Consider the following 17,385-nt stretch of genomic DNA (forward strand, 5'->3'; position numbering starts at 1 on the left):
TCGAAGACGTCGATGTGTTCGGCGGCGGCGACATCGGCAGCATTGGCGGGAGGGGTTCCCGAGGAAGTGCTGGTCCGGGGAGGCGAGAGAGAGGTCCACGAAGACGGCGATGGTGAAGAGGGAGTTGAATCGTCGGGGTAGTGCGAGATCTATTGTAGAGAGAAAAAGAGTAGAGGAAATGATCACATCTTGTCGATTTGGGCAAAAAAGGTAAAATGCAACATAACCGAACCTAAATAGGCTCGGTAATAATATTCAGAATTGGGAACAAATCAAACCTATAAAAGAGGACTGGCCTCTAATTTTCTATAAAAAAAATGTTTTGATCGATTGGGATATGGGCTTAAATATGTTGAAAATTCAAGTTTTTGTTGCCGAATATTTCTTGACGCGTATAAAGTTCTAGGCATAAGTTACATACTCGTTTCGGAACAGGAGAAAAGAAACTATTTTCGACGTATTATATGCCATGAACTTTGTATGCTTGAACTGATTTAAGGCATATGGAATATTACTGATCATACTTACTCTTATGTTCGAGCTTTTGATCATGAAATCGTCTGACTACCAATTCAAGGATGGAACTAGGAGGGGTCTAGTGGCGGCGACCGCCACGACAAAGATTTTAGAAAATACGAACTATATGTAAAAAAAAAAATATTATCTCCAACTCATATAGTCTCGCCACCGCTAGATTTTATTTCTTATTTTTTTGTTATATACTAGTCCTAAACTCTATTTTTTAAAGAAAGGATCCAGAAAATATTTCAAAACTAAACTTAATAGGCCAAAGTGAAATAATATAAAGGATGAGGGGTAATTAAGAAAAAAACTCCACACTTTAACCCTAAAATAACTTAACCTAAAAAATTAAACAAGTTAACCTAAATACTCGGCAGTAGTAGATTTCTTTTTATTTTCGATTCTCAGTTCCAAATTTCCAATGGTAGCACGGTGTGAATTTCTCGTTTAGAGCAGTGGTGGACTTCCGAAACATTCAAAAATCATTTATTGTTTGGCGTTTTGTGTGGATTTCTCAAACTTTATTGAGAAAAGGTGAGTCTTCTTTCATTTGTCCATATTTAATTGATGTTAGAGAAATTATTAAATATTTTGAATCCCTTGTTGAGTTTGTCTTAGCAATAGATGATATTTGCACTATATTGAAAAAAAAATATTATTTACTATATTTTTTTTTGTACTCCATGTGCAAATGCCAAACACCATTTACTATAGTTTTTGTTATGTTATTTTAATTTTTTCTAGAGTCGATGACTATTAATATTGTAATTCATTTATTTTTTATTTTTTTAGCATACATTTCGCCACTGTTAGAGTAAAATTCTGGTTCCGTCCTTGACTACCATGGGACGATAGTGAACATATGATGGTTATCCCATTAAAGTGTAGTTGATGCCTTTTGAGGTGATTTGAACTTTGTTATATTTTGAGATTAGCCGCAGCATCTTGAAATATTACAGTGTTCAATATTAAGTATAGTCACCCGTAGAATAGTCATTGGACTATTTGGCATCTACAATTGAGGATGAATTGATAGAATAAATAATTTTACCCACATGAAAATAATTAATTTTATTGGTCTGTTTGGGATGACCAGTATAGTCAACTTCAAAAACAAAAAATTTTTCCCACATCTATAGATTATGCATTTTATTTTAATGTTCAAAATTTGCTAGCCTTGTTGTTGCAGTGAAATAGATTCAATGCGTGTTGTATCCTTTGTCTGCAGGGAGGTTTGAATTTATTTTATTTGAGTTAAAGATTAGCATAAAAGTTGAAGTTAATTCATGAAAATAAAAACTCAATCCTGTGAAGAGGTTGTTATTTTTGTGATTTACATTGAGTAAGATAATCATTTGGAAGTTGAGAATAAACTTTTTCTATGTCCATAGGTATGGAGAATTTGTTCTGACTACTTAGATTATTTATCTTATCCCTAAAGTGTTACGTAAATTCATGCGTGATGCACCTCTACTCACTGAAAGGTTAGAATTTACACGTAAATTGAAAGTCGTTAATTCTTGCCATTCATGTTGTTTATTAAAGTTGCTTCTTGTATTCCACTACCAGTTGTGGAAATTTTATTGATTGCATGTCTAGAAAGTATTTTAGTCTGAGATGCATGGATCATGATTTTGCGCTATGTGGTTAAAGTATCATACCCACATGATTAAGTGGCATGCGCGAGATAAAAGTTTGAACATTAATAGTGGGAGAGTCCCCGTTCCACTTTCTTACTTAACCTTCTTTTTCAAAAATAAGGTAATTTCAAGCTCAAAAATCACGTGTTTATACTAATAAATTTTCTATCAATATGGATCTTATTTGATAGATTTCATTGAGATCTTTTAAACGGTGCAAAAAAAAAATCAAAAAATTATTTTTTATTTTCATTATATATATTTGAGTTTGAAATTACATACTTTTTGAAAAAGAAGGTTAAGCAAGAAAGTGGAACGGGGTTAGTCCCTTAAGCTTAATGTTCAAAGTAAGAGTATTTGGAGTTCCATCATTGCCGATTAATGGTTAACGTTTCTTCGAAGATCTAATAAGGTTTCGGCTAGCATCCAAAAGAAATTTGAGAAAAGACAAGCCATTTTGTTTATAATTAGAGAAAAAGTGCTCCTTAATGTTAGTGGGAGCAAATACATTTTTCTAGGCTATATGGATTTTGGTCAAGGGTTTACTATCCAAGTGACCATGATATGCGCCAAAAATGCTTGACCGATTTCCCAGTCCTAAATTAATGGGTTGCCCCAAGCGTAGGGCTGAGACCGATGTAGCACAATATCCGGTAAGACCGGAGTCGAATCCACAAAAACGGTGATGTGTGCTGACTAAAAATTTGGGTTGTTATAATTTAAATGGGCTCTTAGGCCATCCACAGTGGTATAATCAAAAATAGATAACCAAAAGTTGACACATCAGCTTTTGATTAACCATTTAAGAGGTTGCTAAGTTTAACAATGTTGAGGTCCACAATGGTCACTTTTAGTCCATAACCAAAATAAGGGGTCCACTACAATCTCTCTCTCTCTCTCTCTCTCTCTCTCTCTCTGATGTTTTTCACCATTGATTACTTCCCTCCATTACATTTATTTTTTTTGGCAAAAATATATCGTTTACGTACCTTCCTTAATTTTGGGGGAAATTTGTGACTTTCATCCCTCATATTATGAATTTGGAAAAAAAATCAAGTACTAAAAAAAAAAAATTCAAATGTGCTCCTAAATTTGGAAAAGAATGCAAGATTCTTCATGTACTCAACCACAGGGAGAGGAATGAAAAAAGAATAAAATAGAAACGGGAAAAAAAAGTGAAATACCTTAATCCAGCGATAATGAGTTGAATTGTAGATGATCGAAAGATACGAGCTTCACTTTTGGAGGGAAAGAAAGAGAAACAGTTTGTGGGTAAAGAGAATGAAATATAGAGCATGCGAAGAAGAAAATACCATTTGAAACATGCGTGTAAACAATTTTGGAACCAATTAACTTATATGGTGTTTGATCCACAAATTTTGATTATTGAAAAAGGTTGTTAGTTTTGGTTATCCAAAGCCCAAAATTTGATTATTTCTAAGAATGTTGCTAAGTTTGATTATACCATTGTGAGCCATTTTTTACACCAACATTGTTAACTTTAAAAATAATTTGCTTTTGATTATACCACTGTGGATGGCCTTAGGTAGCCACCCCTTGTCAGTTGATTTGAGATTAAACTAAACCTACGAAATTGATTGTACTTTTCAGATAATTAAAAGAAAGGTACGGTCGTAGGGTTCATAGCACGTATAACTAGTCCGGATTAACCTGCTCTGTTTGGAGTTCTTAAAAACGTTTAATTTTTGATTGAAAAAGATACCCCGCAAGATGTGAGATCCTATAGTCACCTTATACCCATGCGCAGCGAAGAATGAGTTTTGGACCCCTATTCCTCCGTTCACATGGGCTCCGACGATGCCCAGGTTCGTCAGCTGGAAGTATTTTTTCAATCTAAAATTATCTTTTTCATTGTTTGAAAATTAGAGTAGTGCCCGAACTGGCCACGGTGTGCTAATCACCCCGCGACCCTACCTATACTATGCATTGAACAAGAAATACAAGAAACCCTAGAATTAATCATGCTTTTAAAACGCGAGATAAAAATAAATAAGAGATAACAACTAATTGAATAGAAACAAATAACTTAAATTAAGAACAAAAGTTGAAACGAATTATCAAAGTTCAAGTAATTGAACAAAACTTTAAAAGCTTGAAAGGAAAAGAGAATACTAAACAATATTGACTTCGGCAGCCCCTGTTCTTCGTGACCACGGCAGCCCCGTTCTAGGTTCTCGGCAGCCCCGTTCGAAAAGATAAGACCTCTCCGTGGGAAGAAGTTCTGTCCGTGGTAAAACAGTGATCTCGGCAGCCCCGTATGTAAAAAATCCCGATGGCGCAGCCCTCTCTCTCTTTTTATAGTGCTACCAATTATACTTGGCAGCCCTAAAATTCCCCAAAGAATTATTAACTTTCAATTGCAATTCATTGATCTGGTCCACTACCAATGGCTTCTAGCCTTGCTCCCACGTGCAAAGCTTTCATAAAGACCAAGAGTATTTCTACTATCACCCACTTTTGTGCTAATCAAACTTATGTAAAGCCCATTAGCGCGTTAAGCCTCCAAATAATATGTTGGGCTTTCTTGAATCGCAATCCAGTCACATCTTCAAATCTTTATATCTCTAATTTAAAGCCAAATTCTACGCAAACGATCTGAGTGACCTACAATCATGAAAATCGCATAAAAAGTATCAAGTGACTATATAAATTGGCAAGCATAGTATAGGTTAAGGAGATTAAATAGGTGCATTTAAGCACTCATCAGAAGCAATAGAATGCTACAAATAAAGGTTATGAGGTACTTATAAAGAACCAAGAATTTTAGATTGATTTACATGCATCCCAATTGTAGACACTTCAATTTGGTCAAACGATTATTTCAAATTCCACCTTGGAGACCATCCCGATGCTGAATGGATACAGTGATTGCTGATTGACTTCTTATAAACCCATGGACTTTTAGTAAGTACTTTTAGCCAATTAGAGGACCCAATCCACAGCCATATAGCCTTTTAGACAGAAATACAGAATCCTAGGAGAATCCATTTGTTGGCCGCGAGATCCATCTCACGGCCTCAACTTTATTCTTTCACTCGTGAAACATGTTGCTTGAAAATCTCCCTGAGAGATCGATGGAATGTTCTGTCAATCGTTTGATCTGTGCTCAAAACCCTAGCAGCCAAATTTTGATTCGTTTGGGCCACGAAAGGAGATTATGAAAAGAGATCTTATGCATATAGAATTCCTATAAATTCGTGCATCATGATTGGTTGGAGTAAGTCACCAATTACCAATATAAAGGGGGCCTTTGGATTCCGAAATTAAGAACACAATTCAACCTCTCAAGCCATAATACCGTGCAGAAGTACTCTCTCATATCTCCCCTACAAAAGCCCTAATACACCGAAGGCAGCCGCAATCCGACGATCAAACCTCCGAAGTACAAACCCTAACCCTAGGGTTTTCGAGAAGCAAATCAGTCAATCACCCTCAATTCGAAGCAATCAAGCAACTGAAGGATCAAGGTGGTGAGGCTATGGTTTGATCTTTTCATGTTTTTGTACTGTAATCGTAATATTTTGATTTCCTGTTAATCATTTGGTCTGGTGTAAAGAAGAACATCGGTTGGGACATCAATCCTTCGGCCGGTACATTGATCCAGTGGGATTCCTCGGCCATGACATCCATTTGTTGGGACAGCCTGTTTGTTTCTTACTTGTTTCTGATGCATGCTTCAATTGTTGTCTTGGTTCACCATTAATTGTTTAAAGGTTAATAAAACAAATTACGTATAGAATTAATTAAAACAAATATCAATCATATGTCGAACGATTATGGGCCAGTCTCACGACTGGGTAAAGAAGGGTGCCTAACACCTTTCCCTTATTATATTTTTGGCTCCCTTACTCGGAATCTCTACTTGTTTTTTTTTAGTTTTTATAAATTAGGTGGCGACTCTGTTTTGATGATAATTGTTATCGTGTGGCGATGTTCCTAGCCATGGAAATATCCATGATCTTGGTTTATGAAGTGGAACCAAACAATCATGATCAATCTGTATGACGATGCCCCGTTTGGGAGGTGTCTACACCCATCATGTCTCAAGTTTTTATTTTTTGCGAATGCAGAAATTAATGGGAGCTATGCATAAAACTAGATAGCATGTAATTAAGGGTCACAGGTTGTTTATATTATATTGAGACAATTACTAAGTTTTCCCGCTATAGTTTCTTTTCTATGATAAAGATAAAGGCCGAACAAAGAATATCGATGCAAAGTACCTCGTAAGGAGCTAGACTATTCTTAAACACAATCTGTGTCCATTGAGCATAAAGTCTAAAGCTAATTCTTGTCAGCAAAACAGTATATGTCGGCCCTGTTTGATAAATTGATTGGAGGTTGGGATTAGATTGCTAAGGTGATGGTATTAGTAATACTTTGTTTGGTTTTCAAAATTGGTCCGGATTGGTAGTCCTATGGGATGAACAATCCGGCTAATAGGGGGTATTAGCAATACCCATTGGGACTTAGTATTCGTAGTCCAATCCCAACCCTTTCTCATTACCAATTTCCTTTATCAATCCAATCCTATCATCTAATCCCATCTCAAACAAACATGATATTAATAATTTCATTATCTAATCTCATCCCAAACAAACATACTCATTATCAATCCCTTCTCATTACCAATCCCAATCCCAATCCCATCCATCTATCACTATTATCAAACGGGGCCGTCATGTTGTGAATACATGACATGTTAGCTCATTTTATAATGTTTTCTGTCATTTGTTGCTCAATTGGGATTTGGACATGCTATTAGTATTTTTAGAGAATAGAGATGTACATGTGCATATAAGGTAAGACATACGTACAAAGTTTATCCGTTAGGATAAATAAAGAGGACCCTAAATGACTATTAGTTAGTCATTTATAGAGTATATCTTATTCGGTCTTATCTATTACTCGTTGGGAAGTATCACACATTGTAATACATGGAAAGGAATGCCTATTAGTTACGACACTACCGCTATGAATCATGTTTGATATTTTCTAATGGAGTAAAAGGTTTTCAAAAAACTTTAAGTTATGGGCAGTTTCAGTTGTATGGCCATATAAAGTATTTATCACCTAATGCAGTATACAAGTGTCTCGTGGGCCAGTAGGAGGATGTAAGAAATATTTAAGGGCCCATTTGGTCACTTTGTGATTAATGGAAGTGCCCACTTCTATTATTGATACATTGGTGGTTTAAAGAAGCTCTTGGCTTTCCCACTTTAACCATTATATTATTTTAACTAGTCTAATTAATTAGTTTCTTTGATGGAGAGAAACTATAAGGTTTCTTAAGGAGATTATCCCAAGCCTAGAAGTATTATATAAAGCCTATGATATCCATCTATCAAGACACTTAAGACATGCATAGGTTGGAAGACACCTAAATCTATAGTGTGAGTTTGGTGTTCTACTTGAACAACAATGACTAGAGGTAGTACGATCTTACTTCCGCAGCGTATACTGGTACATATATTATTTATCTTACAATCAGGTCTTCGGATTATTGGTTTGTTGTTTGTTCGGAAGAAACGTCCGTTTTTGTTTGGCTAATCTTTTCTGACTACTATTTCGGGAAGTTATATCAATACACTTGTAATAAAAGAACCTAGGATGGTAAGCCAAGGCTTGCGTTGAAAATACAAAATTGCCCTCGTAAGGTTTGTCCTCCGTTTTGTTTAGCTGGTGGTGGTTTTGGTATTGCATGTCTTCCTTCCACAATAAGAAAAGTAAAGCTTCCTTTTCCATAATTTGAGGGAGGAAATGTCCTTACATTACTATTGGTGTGGCAAATTACTATTGGTGCGGTTAGAAAAAAGTAGGATGATAAGCCAAGGCATGCGTTGAAAATACAAAATTGCCCTCGTAAGGTTTGTCTTTCGATTTGTTTAGTTGGGGGTAGTTTAGGTATTACATGTCTTCCTTCCACAACAAGAAAAGTAAAGCTTCATTTTCCATAATTTGAGGGAGAAAGTGTCCTTACATTACTATTGGTGCGGCTATAAAAACGTAGGATGGTAAGCCAAGGCATGCGTTAAAAATACAAAATTGCCCTTGTAAGGTTTGTCCTCCAATTTGTTTAACTGAGGGTAGTTTAGGTATTGCATGTCTTCCTTCCACAACAAGAAAAGTAAAGCTTCCTTTTCCATAATTTGAGGAAGTGTCCAACGACCCGGATTTTTGCCCTATTTTTTTTTTTTTTGAATAAAGAAATTATTTTTAATCAAATAGTCTATAGTAATCGATTAATTATTTAAAAGTGTAATTTGATTAAACTAGAACCTAGATTAATTTTTGGTATTTAAAATTAGTTTAGCATATACATTATTAATTAGCTTGTAACTATGTATAAGTGTATCTATATATCTATAAAATAGATATTAGTAACCATCCCACAATTTATGGGATTTGGATACCCATCTCCCACCTATCTCTCCCTCTATCTCTATCTTTTCACTTACCCAGTCCCCTTCAAACTCTTCCTAAACTATACATCTCTCTAATCTCTATAACATTCCACTCTCCTACCTCCCTCCACTACTCCCTCTATATTACTCCTAGTCCACGACAAAAATAGAAACAAAAAAAGAGGGATCACACCCATTCAATTTTCGTTCATATCACGTTCCTCTGTACACGGCCTGTTTCTTCCTAGTTGCTGTCGTTTTTAGGCCTAAGTTTCTTCAAGAATGTTGTAGAGGGCGTCGAGAGCTTTGATTTCGACCCAAGAATCACCCAAAAAGGTCAAGGATTGATAAAGTTATCACTGTCCAAAGATCAGTGAAATTTTCGAATTTCTGTTTCCAGACAGCAAACAGGACTCATGAAAACCCCCACTTTTCTCCTAGTTCGAATGGTTTTCGGGCTTTGACTTCTTCACAAAAGTTGTAGAGTGTTTCAAGATCTTCGCATTAGACACAAGAATCGTCCAAAACGGCAGAGGTTTGGTCAAGTTATTCCAGTCCAAAGTTGCTGCTAGAATACCAATCTTTCGCCGCCAAACGAAAACTCACCGGAGTCTACCAAATCGTTTTGTCCGGATTAAAGGTATTATAATGCTTCTCCTACTCTCTCCTAAGTATATTAAGTGTTTACGTATCGGTGTTTAACGTTTTAGTGTAGGAAGAATTAATCCCGACGTCGCACGAACAGAATTCGGGATTGCCGTGAATAGTAGTAATCGTAATGGGTTTTGATTCCTTTTGGTAAAATCACACTTAAACCCTTCTAATTACATTAGTGTGTTATTGCGGCCCGAATAATAGATTAACTCTACTAAAATTCCATTCAACGTCCCCCTAGCATTTTAAGCGTTATATTTCGGCCCATGATTCACTTTCTTTAGCTATAACCGATGTAACAAAAAAAAGAAGTCATGATTAGTGTTGTTAAAATTACAAAATTGATAATTTGCGTGTTTAAATAATTACTCTCACATTTTGTTAACGTAAGGGCATCGGCCCAATCGTAAAACGCTATGTGTTTTACTTATTCGCACAATATCAATTGTTATGTTGGCTTTCACATAGAAACATATCATGTTTATTGATTACGTTATTATGGATTCATGATTGTTGTATTTGTTGGATCGGACTTGGGTTCGCGTGGTGGTTTCAAATGAGAAATTATGCAGTTAATGATATGGTTAATGGAAAAGGAAAACAGATGAAAGTTTGTGGGCTTAGCAGGACCTCAGGGGTAGCCTAGCAGGACCTCAGGTATTGAGGGTAGCCTGACAGGACCTTGAGGGTAGCCTGAAAGACCCGGTGTAGCTAGGGTGGCCAAATAGGACCTCAGGGGTAGCCTAGCAGGACCTCAAGTATTGAGGGTAGCTTTGCAGGACCTTGAGGGCAGCCTGATGGACCTAGAATTGTGAGGGTGGCCAAGCAGGACCTCAGGGGTAGCCTGACAGGACCTCAGGTATTGATGGTTGCCTAGCAGGACCTTGAGGGCAGCCTGATAGACCAAGAATTGTGTGGATAGTCTACTAATACCCCATGATATTGAAGGTAGCAGAACGTTTGAAATATGTTCAACGGAATTTTGAGTTTGAAAAAGTGATGCATACTTTGGTGCATGTATGATTATGAAATGTGACATTCAAAAGAAATTAATTTAAAGGCTTGCTAATGGATTTATTTATTTAATGCTTGTCGTTCTATTATGAAATTTTCATATGAATTGTGATAAAGCTGCTTAGCTGTAAAGTAAGAGGTTGGTAAGATTAGGCTTATTCTACTGAGTTAATTATCACTCACAGATACGTTTGTATCTTGGTAAATTGGTTGCTTCGGCGATCAATTTGCCAGAATGTGCAGGATTCAATGGTGGAGCAGTTTGACACAGGAGGAATACTAAGGGCAGAGACCGAGTATGCTTGGGATCTGTATCAAGACTAGAGTCAGCTCTGAAGTTAATGTATTTTGAATCAGTAAATTTATCTTGTGACTGTAATAGCTAAACTTTATTTTGAAAAATTATATTTATTTAGCAAATTTTCTTAAGATTTTATTTTATATTGCTTCCGAAAAATCGGGGCGTTATACCCTACATTACAATTGGTGTGGCAAATTACTATTGGTGCGGTTATAAATATATCCAATACATCAAGACAATCTCTCTCTAACTCTCTCACCGTGAACAACTCGGAGGCACCACAAGCACGGGATTAACGAGAATAAGTGCACGTCGCTCTTGTCAAGCATATCATAGCCCCCGTTGATCTCGTATACTTCTCTCTCTCTCTCTCTCTCTCTCTCTCTCTCTCTCTCTCTCTCTCTCCATATATGAAGAAGTGAGTGTGTGTACGGCTGTAGATACAGACATACATGCATGGATTAGGCAATTGAGTTTGTGATTTGCTGTTTATTCTAATTTGTTTGATTTTTAGCTAATTACATGGAACGGATTGTTATGATGCGATCGAGAATTCCTGATTTATTTTCTGCTATAGTGGCCTAACAGTTTTTGGACAAAAACATGTGAAAACAAATAATCTAGCAATATTCTTTCATAAAGTGCTTTGCCAACAACTCTTCCAAGAAACTCAAACCTCTGGATACCATTGTCTATAAACCTTGCCACTGTGTTAGGAATAAAGAGTCTATCTGAAGTTGAGGTTTGAGAGAATAGCCCATACCTTTGACCAGAAACAAAAAGAAAAAGGTTGCCAGTCGAATATTGGCAGAAGTTTTTTTTGTGCCTGTCATTGAAGGATTAAAACATTTCAACAGCGAAATAAGAGTTCCTTTTGCTCCTTGAATAAGATAGAGGTACCAATTAACTTCCTTCCGTTTATTCAATTCAAATTCCATAAGATCTGTGGTTCAATTCAATAACCTATTTGCTATTTCTCTATTATCATCACAACGAAAACAAAAAACACTTCTCGACTACAAATTCATTCAATGAGTATGCAGAAACGTGCGAAGCACGGGCATTGCACTAGTTTGAATAAACAATTCTCATGGTACACCAAAGTGGCCTTTTTTGAATCTTGAAATTTATCTCCTCGCAAAAATGAACACAATAAGAAAAAAACGAGTTCATGATCATTACGAAAAACCAAAAGGAAAAACTAAGAAAATTGACGGAAACGCAAACGAGTTCATGATCATACACATATCCTTATTTAATGCCTGGCAGGCTTGTCGGCTAATTTACCCTTTTAAAGCACAATGACCATGTTGGCCTTATGCGTTCCCCACTTCCCCCTTAATCTTGACTTCCAAAATTCCAACTCATGTGCTAAACAAGCGTTCCTCCAAATAAATTAAAGAGTAATGCTACAGGTACCGACGAAACCCGTAGGGAAATCATACAGACGGCCGCGTCGGGCCGTCTCCGGCCACCGGAAGGTTGATTTTATATACACGAAAAATAGGGTGTTTAGATCAAGCACTCTGCACACATCGGATGCCATTGATTCCAGCGTAAACCCCCTTGTGTTTGTTTTTTAGAATTTTTGGACGGCTCGGATCGGCCTTCCAGTGGCCGGAGACGGCCCGGCGCGGCCGTCGGTACGATTTCCCTATGGTTTGGTGGGTACCTATATCTTTTTCGTAAATTAAATGACAACTCGTACCCAATTAAAAAAGACATTGGGCTAAAGCATACTTGCTCCGTTCCATAAAATTAGTCGAAACTACGTAAAATTTTTGAACTTAAAAATAATATATTTAATGAAATAATTTTTGTACAATATAAATTTTATTTAATAGATCTCGATGAGATATTCTGCATTTTGCGAAAAAAATTTTAAAAGTTATTTTAATAAGTACATTATTTTTAAGTTTTTACGTAATTTTGTAGGGAACTAATGGGACGTTGGGAGTAACTAAAAGTTTGTTGACAATGATGTTTTACGCTGATCTTGTACATATGTTTTTTTGTGTGGTTCACCTCGGTTCCTCAGGTCCCGCAAAGATGATTCAAATAGCTCATTTGTTAAAATAATTTTTTAAGTGTTTATGTGAAAACTCACCACATCAGATATCGTATGTGTTTTTTTTCAGAATTCTTAGGGTGAATTAGTTTTTTCCCTACGAATATAAAAAAGAACCCACCGATATTCATGAATTAGTTTTTTACAAGAACACTTCAAAAATTGTTTTTATTAAAAATGAGTGGTTGGGATCATCAGATTAAATTTTTTTTACAAGGACCCAAAACAAATAATTTTAAACAAAAATCAACAGCTTGAATTATTTTTTGGGACCCGAAACGTGTCCAAAACACGTAGGTACTCTATTTACTTATGTAGTAATGTGTAGGTACTACAACAATAACTCCACATGAAGGTCAAAAAGACAGCTGCTACGGCCGCATTTCTTTCTTTCTTTCTTTCTTTTTCCATCGTTCCATGTCGGGGCTCACTCCGAACCCCACAAAAATATTGTACAAAAAATATCTATAAAATATTAATATAATTTTTTTATGGGGTACTGTTAAAATCAACTCCATGACATTTCGAAAAACTAATTATGTGCCTTGCTGCTGATGTTCGAAACACGAGATTTTTTTATGAATTTAAAGCGTTGAATAGTTTAGTGTAAGATCCTATGGTTCTTCATATTTTTATGCATTTTGTGATTAATTTAAAAAAGCAGGCACTCCTAAGGGCAAAAAGAAGCAAATACAAAAAAGGCAAAAAAAAAAAGTGGATAAAAAAAAGATAAAATAGGGGCAAAAATAAATCCTGAGGGGTTGGTTTGATGGTTAAAGTCTAAGATTTATAATTTGTTTCCTCGTAAGGTTTCAGGTTCGAAACCCTCACAAGTGCTATCAACTTCTTTAAGGGAAAATCCAGGATATGTTTTAATAATTAATACCCGCTAATAACAAGCTAAGAACATTTATTAATACTGAAAATGTTCTTGGTGAATATTAATTATCAGTACACGTCATTGGCCGTCATTTTCCTCTTCTTTAATTGGGGTCAGTCCATACGAAACTGTGGGACTGAGTTCCCAAAATTAATTGAGGTAAGCGTAAGGTGACGTGGACACCTAAGTTATTTTTTTAAAAAAAGAGGCAAAAAGTAGCAACAAAATTTTAAAGGTAATGGGCTCACTTGTAGTAGCCGTGAATATTAAAAAAAAGAAGTAATCGGGAACTTGAAACAACAAAAGTAGAGATGAAGTGCTAAGAGCAAAGTAGGCATTTTGGAAAAATATAAAGGACATCTGTGACATGAACAAAACTTAAAGTTCGGCCAAAGGAATAAGAATGTGACATGTGGAGGCATTGGTATTCCCCATCATCAACCGAATGGGCTGATTATAGGGGAACCGTATTAGAAAACAGGCTTATGAAAGGAAGTATAATGACACAGAAATTACGCAGCCGATAGTGTATGAACTTGTTAGCTAATTTACTTAATTCGCCGTCCTGTTCAATGTCATGTATATTCAATAGCTACTCACTCAGATAGTATATATATTCTACTTCAATCTACAATGCGTCAGAGTCGATGAAAAAACTTACTCCAATTTGCTTGAACAATAGAAGTACTTATTTTCAAATCAAAAAAAAAAAAAAAAACAATAGAAGTACTTGAAAGACATTTCATTCTCGGCATCATCCATGCACATATGCCTGGCGTCAATCCAATTCATGCAGAAAACAACATAAACTTCGTCGTACACTATTTAGAGCATCAGATCAAGAAATCAATAAAGTTAACTAATCACATCTGTTTACTCACCTCTTAGATATTAAAGGAACCTGTTAACAATAACGTGGCTCGATCACACGGTACGAAACATATTAAATTGACAAGGTTGAAAGTTGAATCTACAGGGAGAAATTGCTGAAAAACTATAACCAGGAGTATTTTCTTTTACCCAAATTTTCATCAAAATCAATTGTATTTAGATATTCCGCAGGCTAAGTTGATCATGCTTCGTTAGAAGAGCACCAATTAACTAGCTAAAAGGCAAGCAATGAAAACGAGAGCACCTAGATATTCCTTGTGTCACAGAAGTAGGCTACGAGGTTTCTGTTTGTGATACTAGTACAACGTACAGCTGCAGCTCCAAATTAGTCAAGTGTATTGTTAAAGCATCTAAGAGCATCCGCACTAGGATCGCTACTCCACCTTCAATACTACAATAATGAGCAAAACTCAAAAAATGGAGCTACAGCAAACTCGGCTGTTAGCTAGCTCGTTACTCTCAAAATTTTGTAACTTTACAGTGGCTCGGTAGAAGAAAAGAGCCACTATTCATTCGTTTGTGTATAAACTGCAATATTTTATTGCTCCTATCACTGTACTAGAGACATGGATACCAAATACCTCCGTCGCACACTGCCACCAATCGCCATTGCAACCGTGAGCCAAGTGTGAGGGGAATTTCGGATTCCCCCAATTTGAAACCCTAAAAATTGCAGTGGAAGAGAGAATGGTTGAAAGAGAAAATCAGTGAAAAGGTGAGAGAGAATCCGTGATAGAGAAAGACAGTTTGATCGGAGAAAAGAGGTATGGTTTCTGTCAGAGTGAGAGAGAAAAGGGCTTGGTTTGATCGGAGAAAAAGGGGTTTGCTTTGAGAGAGAGAGAGAGAGAGAGAGAGAGAGAGAGAGAGAGAGAGGTAGTTTGGGCCGTGGGAGGGTCCATATAAATGGGTTTTTTTTGGTACTACTATTAAAAAGGAAATGCAAAAATACGAATATTTAATTGAGAAGAGAGTGAGAGTAAAGAGTCTGATGCAGTGAACATTATAAAAGTGAGTAGTTAAAGTAATAAAGTGGTTTTTTGCTCTCTAATTTGGTCGAAAATTTAAAAATACTGGTGTGGATGTTCTAAATCAAAATTAATTGATAATGAATGGAGAGGTCCTCCAAGCTCATATATTTGGTTTGAAGATTATATTTAACTATGGGACAAGCTTTAACATGTATGTCTAGCACACTAGATCACTTCCACTTTCAGTTAGTTACAGGGTTAATTGGGGTCGGACCCGACCAATTTCGTCCATTTTTTGAATCGTGGCCGTCTAAAAGAGTTTTGAACGGTCAAGATTTATTTGAATAATTTTTTTGAAAAGAACATCTGAAACACCCCGAACAAATCTAGACCGTCCAAAATACTTTTGAACAGTCCGGATGAAAAAAATGGACGAAACCGGTTTGGAAAAACTTGACCGGATCCGATCCCCCAGTTAATTAGGTGGTTGTCAATATGTGGTGATGTCTGTGGATGGTTCTAGAAGATGAGCTCTTGTGTATAAACTGCATTGTAATTCAGTAAGAAATGCAATGAATGAAAGAGAGATTTTCTTCAATTCTTGATTCTTTCTCAGTTTCAGCCGTCTCGTAAGTCATTTCGGCTTGGGTTTGCAAATGAGGAAGCGAGTTAGCTGTCACTTTAGACTGAACAATGGAACTCGAATCAAGGACGGAATCAAGATTTTATTCTAGCAGTGACGAAATATATACTAAACACATCTAGTGGTGGCGAGACTATATAAATTGTGCATAAATTTTTTTTTTTACATATGATAATTATATTTTCTAAAATTCTTGTCGTGGCGGTCGCCGCCACTAGACCCTTCCTGATCCCATCCTTGGCTCGAACTCGGAAGGTTGTCGCTTGTTCTTCTGCCCTGTAGGGGTCGGGGTTTCTAAGATGAAGGAAGAAAGACAAAACTCACAACTTATTGGAGAAAATTTAGATCTAGCCTTGTTTGAGAAAAATTATTCTATGCCCTTGGGGCATGGCCACGGGTGCCCAAGGACTCTTTGCACCACAAAAATATGCGCGGGCCACTAAAATGTGTCGTGCAAAGAGTTGCTGGAATACCACGTGACCATATCCCAGGGGCATGGAATAATCTCTCATTGTTTGAGCTTAGTTTAGAGTGGGTCTCACATGTTCATGTGATCAGACGCACATACCATTGTGTTTGTATTCGTAAGGAGATTTACATAGAACACTTGGATGGCTAAAATCAATTATGTTAAATGAGATATTGACCATAAAAGTGCCTACGTAAACTTTGATAGATGAGGGAAAAATGGTTAGCCCCACGTTAGTGTGGGAACTAAGAATACTTGAGTATTTTTACCCCAAGTTGAACATAAGGGCTTAGGTTGTTGGGGCACTGACGTTTTGTAGGGAGAGAGGACATGGATAAAGTGGGCTTTGGCTTAACCCATTTATCACATGCGCGCGCCGCCACTGTTCAAATCAGGCCGGGTTGGGTCATTTTAGGATAAAATGGGCTTGGCCTAATTAAGCCTACATTTTTTTTAGAAAATAAGTTTGGGCCCAAACCAATTTTATTCTCGGAAAAATGACGGCCCATGATGTGTTTGATAATTAATATCTGTTAAGGACAAGCTAAGAACATTTGTTAATGTTGAAAATGTCCCTAGTGAGTATTAATTATCAAAACACGCCCTTAGCCGTCATTTTCCCTTTATTCTCTACCTTATATTTCGACTTCGACTTGACGCACTTACCACACGCACGCCGCCGGCATTTGAACCGGGCTGGGTTTTGTCATTAGATAATAAAATGGGCTTGGCCCAATTAGCTTATATTCTTTTTTGTAAAATAAGTTTGGGTCCAAACCAATTTTATTCTCTCCCTTATGTTTTTTAGTAATGCTACACACACAGATTTTGTGCACAGATTTTTTGTGGGGCTCACTACGGGTCTCACACAAATAATTCGAGCCGTTCATTAAATGTAAAATATTTTTTC

At 36.5% G+C, this 17,385-nt stretch overlaps 1 protein-coding gene across 2 annotated transcripts in view; it reads left to right on the forward strand.

Annotated features, from left to right (window-relative positions):
- The window catches only part of LOC131323101 (G-type lectin S-receptor-like serine/threonine-protein kinase At2g19130), a 59,643-nt gene extending 43,640 nt beyond the window's left edge, over positions 1-16,003 (forward strand). Inside the window, exon 3 of one of the 2 annotated variants that reach the window (XM_058354730.1) lies at positions 15,980-16,002. The gene's annotated coding sequence lies outside the window, so the exon portion shown is untranslated. Of the gene's footprint in view, positions 1-15,979 lie in introns of both variants that reach the window. The other variant, XM_058354732.1, reaches the window with a different exon arrangement.
- The last annotated feature ends 1,382 nt before the right edge of the window (positions 16,004-17,385 follow it).

Source organism: Rhododendron vialii, chromosome 4a (assembly GCF_030253575.1).
Source record: "Rhododendron vialii isolate Sample 1 chromosome 4a, ASM3025357v1".
In the NCBI taxonomy this organism is placed as follows: domain Eukaryota; kingdom Viridiplantae; phylum Streptophyta; class Magnoliopsida; order Ericales; family Ericaceae; genus Rhododendron; species Rhododendron vialii.